General features: G+C 43.8%; 1 long non-coding RNA gene across 1 annotated transcript; it reads right to left on the reverse strand.

The window, feature by feature from the left end:
- Window positions 1-4504: 4504 nt before the first annotated feature.
- On the reverse strand, window positions 4505-5885 carry LOC135489808 (uncharacterized). Its single transcript, XR_010447236.1, has 3 exons — window positions 5691-5885; window positions 5325-5390; window positions 4505-4915 (listed from the first exon to the last, which is right to left on the reverse strand). It is a non-coding gene; the product is annotated as an uncharacterized LOC135489808 (long non-coding RNA).
- Between the last annotated feature and the right edge of the window lie 535 nt (window positions 5886-6420).

Here is a 6420-nt window from a genome sequence, read left to right on the forward strand (position 1 = left end):
GTATACTCGAGCGGTGAACATGTACGTAGACCAAGAGCATTAAGAATAAGATGTATTCCTCTATATAGTGAGTTAAGCAAACTCTCAGCCCGGGCACACATACAATGTACATGTGTTGTCGTCATCAAAAACCCAATCAGGGAAACAGAATAAAAATGCATAAGCATGTCTAAAACTGCATTTTTGTCACGAGGTCGGACGCGCCTGGATCTTTAAGCATATAAAAATGTTATGCATGAAGAAAAATCTAACAAAACGATGTGAAAAGACAACAGAAATAAAAGTGTTTTTTCATATCACAAATACGTCGTATATGAGTTATTCTTTCTTCATGTGCATGTCAAAATATCCACCCTTCCATCAGGAAAAGGGTGGCGCAAGAGAGTTGTCCTGTCCTGCTCTTCCCGTGCTATACGAACCCGGCCACCATGCGAGACGAAGAGGACATGTACAGACCTCGTTGCTTGGGAGCTAAACGGACATTGAGGAGACGGCACCCCTAAAATGTGGCGACGAGTCGAGGCAATTCGCGTCATAATTTTAGCTAGGATGAGCAGTCTCTATGCAGAGTCAATGACAAGGAATAACATCCTAGTTATAGCAACAGAATGCTTCAGTAGGCTATTTGCCCCGAACAGACTTTCCCGATGGTGGATCGGAGAGTTGTCCTGTCCTGCTCTTCCCGCGCTATACGAACCCGGCCACCATGCGAGACGAAGCTAGAGGACATGTACAGACCTCGTTGCTTTGGAGCTAAACGGACATTGAGGAGACGGGACCCCTAAAATGTGGCGACGAGTCGAGGCAATTCGCGTCATAATTTTAGCTAGGATGAGCAGTCTCTATGCATAGTCAATGACAAGGATTGCCTAGACACTGATAACATCCCAGTTATAGCAACAGAATGCTTCAGTAGGCTACTTGCCCCGAACAGATTTCCCCGATGGTGGAGACCCTAATTGATCCACATTCTTCGCTCCGCTCGGCTTTTGACAGCAGCCCGTAAAACCTCAGGAGCAGCGCGAATAAGAGTGCACATTAATCTGTGCTCGTTGCGGCATCGGGCTGCTTGTACTCTGCTACGCGACGAATGCACTCCCGTGGACAGCGCAGACGGATAGCGCCGAATTTTTGAGCACTTACACGAAGCGCGGAAAAAATTCTTCAAGCACAATATAACGGGAGGGCTTTTGTCGCGGGCGTCAATGATGCACCTTTCAACGCCCCGGGACCCTCGGACTTTGGGCCTCGTATTTCGGGCGTTGAAAGGGACATTATACCTACTACTGCCCCGGAGTTAGGTTGGGTACCGTACAAGGAAGCCAGCTCAGTGCTGAGGTCGAGTGCCGCCAACGGTTGAAATGAAAAAGCATGCTGTACGAGAAAGAATCGTTCGGGAGTGTTACGAGACGTCCACGAGGGAACCGAATGTAGCTGCGCGTGCACGAATGATTCTGGAAGCCACGAGGCGTGTCTAGCCTGTATGCTGAGGTAACTCAATATTCTGAACTTAGCGCCAAAATATAGCCAGTATCGAAGTCTGCTCCCTTTCGCGAAACGCAATAATGTCGACAAGCGCCGAAACTCATTCTGAAGTTACTCTTGAATAGAATTCCTGTATATATTTTGTATTAAACTTATATTTGTTTACATTTAAAATCAGTCTCGTTCAGTTTCTTCATACACAGAAGTGTAGCATCTTGCATAGAACCAACAACCCACTTGAACTCACAGGGGAGTTCGGAACATATGTGTTACCGCTAGGGGAATGCCAGGTTGTCTTTCGACAGAGTTTTTGAGGCTGGGAGGTGTTGGCGATGACTAGTTCGTGGAATCGAGCAAATTCAAGTAGCCGGAGCCCCCTCTTGTTTGTTACTCCTAAGCAAAATCTCGTGACGTTGCCTTTCTATTGGTCCGAGGCATCGGTGCCGATTTTTGCGTTACAGGCTCATACTACCAGATTATATCCTGCTTTGGAAGACACTGCATGGTAGCCACGGAGTCTTCATAAATGCCATTCAGCCTGTCTTCGGAGCCATCGCTTGTTGGAGCGTAGATCTGGACAGCTGACAGGTTGAATGGTTTTGCGCTGATCCTCACAATCATCATACGGTTGGAGAGTGGTCAGTACTCTCAATTAGGAGAAGTGACTAATTATAGTTATGTTTTACTGCTCTGGTACATGTAGTTGCTATTCCACTGACTGTGAAATTAGTTGTTTTAACTATCAACATGGTAATTATTAACCATTTTAATGGTAGTTTTACTACCGTTTTAGTTGGAACAACTAATTATTGGTTAGTTTTTACTAATTTCAGAGTTGTTGCAATAGGAACTACCAATTAGTTGCTTTTAGAACTGCTGGAGCCGTGTCCTTATGAGCCCAGACTGACGTCCCCTGCCCACGCTTGAGTATAGGTAGTAATAAATACATGAATATGAATTAGTTCAAACCAGCTGACCAGTGTTGTGTCTGAAGCTACTGTGACCTGTTCATGATGCAAAATTAGATGAGTAATTGTTTACATTGCTAATGACATAGTAAAATCCTGGATACACATGGTTATCTATTCGTCCTGTTAGTGTGAATGATTATACTAGATTGCATGAAATGACGTCCTTGATGTCAATAATATCAATCTTTTGAGTCTTGTGATTAGTCCATAAAAATTGTCTACCACTGTATCTCAAAACTACACAAAGTCATTGTACTTTTGGTTTGGTCTATATATAGAGATCCGACCAGACCTGGTGGTCACTACAGAGCGGTTTGAGTCATGTTAGCGGAGCTAGTAGCGGATTGTAAATGTCTTGTTATGTTAATTTTAATATTGTACATGTATTTTACACGAATAAATTAAATTAAATTAAATTAATAATTGATCATTAGATTGTTCAGCGATTTGTTCAGGAGAGTCCTCCAGGTTGTGATTAGGCATGGTCGCCTCTCTTTCACTATCCTGAGGAACTTTCCTCAGCTGCGATCGGTTCCTCGGTAGTGTTGTTCCATTCTGTGTACGAACATTGTACGACCGTGGATATTGAGTTGTGGAGACTACTTCTCCGGGTAACCAGTCCTTCCCTTGATGGTTTTGAATGCGGATGTATTATCCCCATGTGTTAGCGTGGTGAATTCGGATTTGTTGGCGTGCGCGTCATGATAGCGTTTTGCAGTGTCCTTGCGTTCAATGAGTTTTTTTTCGAGTTTCACGATCGTTCGGGATGTTGGGAGTTAAAGCTCTTGCAGTGATGGGCAGCTGTGTCCTGAGTTTCCTCCCGAACAGCAATTGAGCTGGCGATGGCAAACCATCACGTGGCGAGTCGTGGTAGGCAAGAAGAGCAAAGTAGGGGTCTTTACCGTTTGTCTTTGCTTTCTTCAGCAGGTTTTTTCACTGTTTGAACAGTACGTTCGGCTAGTCCGTATGACCTTAGATACATCGGACTGGATGTTTTGTGCGTGAAGTTCCTATTGTCAGAGAATTCCTTAAATTGTCTGTTACTGTAATGCGGGCCGTTGTCAGATAGGAGTGTTTCTGGAATGCCATGTCTCGCAAATATTTTCTTGATGAGTGCGATTACGGTGTTTGCGGAAGTGTTTTCAAGCAATTCCACCTCGAAATATTCTGAGAATGCATCAACGACAAGCAAGTGATCTTTGCAATGAAAGAAGAATAGATCGGATGAAACATCCTTGCCATGGACGTGTTGGCGTTTCACGTGGCATCAGCGGCTCCTTGCGGTTTTTTCGCGCGTATTTCTGACATACAGCACATTTGTCTACTTTGTCCTCGATTTGTGCGATCATTCCAGGCCAGAATAGAACTTCTTTAACCCTTCGGCTACATAGTTAACGACCTAGATGGCTGTCATGGACCAGTTCAGTCATTTCACTCTGCATAGATTTAGGCACTGTTATGCGCGAATCTTAGTACCATGTCATCTAGAATGTGAAATTCCTCTTTGTCATGACAATACAGATCGTAGATCGGAATCAAGATCAGATCCAGAAGTATTAAGGTAGCAGGAAGGGTTGGGCGTTTGTGGTTTCTGAGTCTGAGGGGGTTGGTGTCTGTTGACTGTGCTTTAAGAGAGACTAGGCATGGCGCCAGTCTCTCTTAAAGCACAGTCAACAGGCATTTGGTCTCAGTATTTGGGTTTTGATTGCCATGACTGTACCCCTGTAAAAGTCAGAGGAGGAGAAGTTTGGAATGATGAAAGCATTGAAGAAGAAGAAATGTTATTATTGAGGAAAGCAAAATTTATTATGAGACTAGAAGGCAGTGTCCTGACTTGATTATTTTGAAAATGGCGGTCTGAACACATTAAAAGGTGGAACATGGCATTTTATCGACTTTGAAGTGTTCCGCAGTTAAAGGGAGACTATAGGCAGCAGCTAGGTAGGCAAGATAAAGTCATACAAATTTGCCAATAGGGGTCAGTCATATCTCTAGGCATGGCGCCAGTCTCTCTTAAAGCTCAGTCAAGAGGCATTTGGTCTTAGTATTTGGGTAAGTACAGAATCAAGGCAGCTCAGAGAGCAATGATTGAACGATGCTGTGGACAAGTCCAAGGATACTGCATCAGTCACGACCAACTTCTCATCAGAAAGCGTCACCACCAGCATATTCAATGTTCAGTTCCAACCTGTACCAGTCCAATGCACGCCTGTCATGGTCAGCAGTGGTCAGCTTAGCGCGATATGGAACATTCTTCCGAAACTCAAGCGAGGGAAGTCTGCTCATTAGCCTATCTCGCGCACTGCTCCTTCTTGTCAAACATCGTAGTGAAATCGTGGTACAGTGGGGCGTCCTCGAGGATTGCAGCTGGTCGGACAGACGTGAGGTGGAATGTGGGCGGCTGCACTTCTTCGTTGATGTGCGATGGCAGATAGCACAGTTGTTGCGTTGCATGACAGCTGAAAGTGAATGTGATATCATAGAACTGAGGCGTTTGCAATGAGACTATAGGTGAAGTAGAAGCAAGGAGTGAAATGGGCCATCTTCCAGTGACTAATATACAGAGTAAGGGCACTGGGTGTTGTTAGATTCAGCATTGAATGTATTCCTCATACAAGCGTGAATAGTGTGGACATACAGTGAGAGGTGAGAGACCCCTATTGACTACTTCTTGTAACTTTATCTTGGATATTATATTAGTATTGAACTTCTAGCCATGGAATATGAAGAAATTGAAGTTGTAGGCATGGAATATGAAAAATTATTCAACGGTGAAAGACATTATTCCATGAGGCTTTGCCGTGATCGCAAAGGACGCGACGCGATTGGTTCACATGCTAATGAGGTATGAATGATAATGATAATTACCTCTATAATGCTACTTGGATAGCGACTGTGTCGTTGATTGCAACAGTGGTCTATGTCAATGTGTGCCTGTAATGTCAATGAAGAATGATGAGGTGATGAGGATAGTGCAGTTATTAAATATTGGCAAGAGATCATACTACAACATAGGTCTTGTTTTTGACAGATGACTGTGCGACATTCCCATTGGGTCTTGTTAGAGTCAGCGCTGCATGTATTCCTTGTACAAGCTTGAATAGTTGTGACGGACTTTGAGGGGTGAGAGACCCCTATCGGCTACTTCGGCTAACTTTATCTTGCCTACCTAGCTGCTAGCAATAGTGCCCCTTTATCAAGACTGAAACCCACTGTGCGGGGCTAAGAAATTACCTTTATAATCCTAGTTGGATAACCACTGTGTAGATGATTTGAAGAGTGCTCTGTGGATGTGTGCCTGTAATGTCAATGAAAGTATGATGAGGTGATGACGATAGTGGAATGACGAAATATTGGAAAGAGATCTATTCCTAGAAGAACATATGTCCTGTTTTGACTAGGTGGCGCATTTTAGAATCAGCAGTGAGCACTGTGTGTAACATGGTGGAGGCAGCGGAGATAATAACTGTGTCGAAAGTATTGTTATAGGGCCTTCCCTAGGCCCATGGGGTTAAATTTACAATCCATGATTGAAAAGACGTAGTTTGATCGCATTCAACTATAAATCCATTGAACAGTTGTGTTCCTTTAGTCAACCGATGACCTTTTGTTGGGCCATGATCGGGGATTGTAAACTGTAAATTTATTATGGACTGGGAGACGGGGGAAACACAAGTGAAATAGACCAAAACAAGTGATTTTGGGGCTTTGGTTTAGACGCATGCCCCACATGCGCCATGCGGGATTATACGGTTCATGTGAACTTGTTGACATCTACATGATCTAGTGCTGTTATTGGTCATGGTACATGGTAGGCCTAATCATCATGGCTATGTTTCAGGAAAAGCTCGGAGTAAAATGAACTGCCGATGAATAATGATGTTGTTCATGTTTACCATGTTTACTAGTACATAGCCATAGGGTATGCACAGGTTGTCACCGACAAGATGAACCTGTACTTCAA

The sequence above is a fragment of the Lineus longissimus genome, chromosome 6 (assembly GCF_910592395.1).
Source record: "Lineus longissimus chromosome 6, tnLinLong1.2, whole genome shotgun sequence".
Classification (NCBI taxonomy): Eukaryota; Metazoa; Nemertea; class Pilidiophora; order Heteronemertea; family Lineidae; genus Lineus; species Lineus longissimus.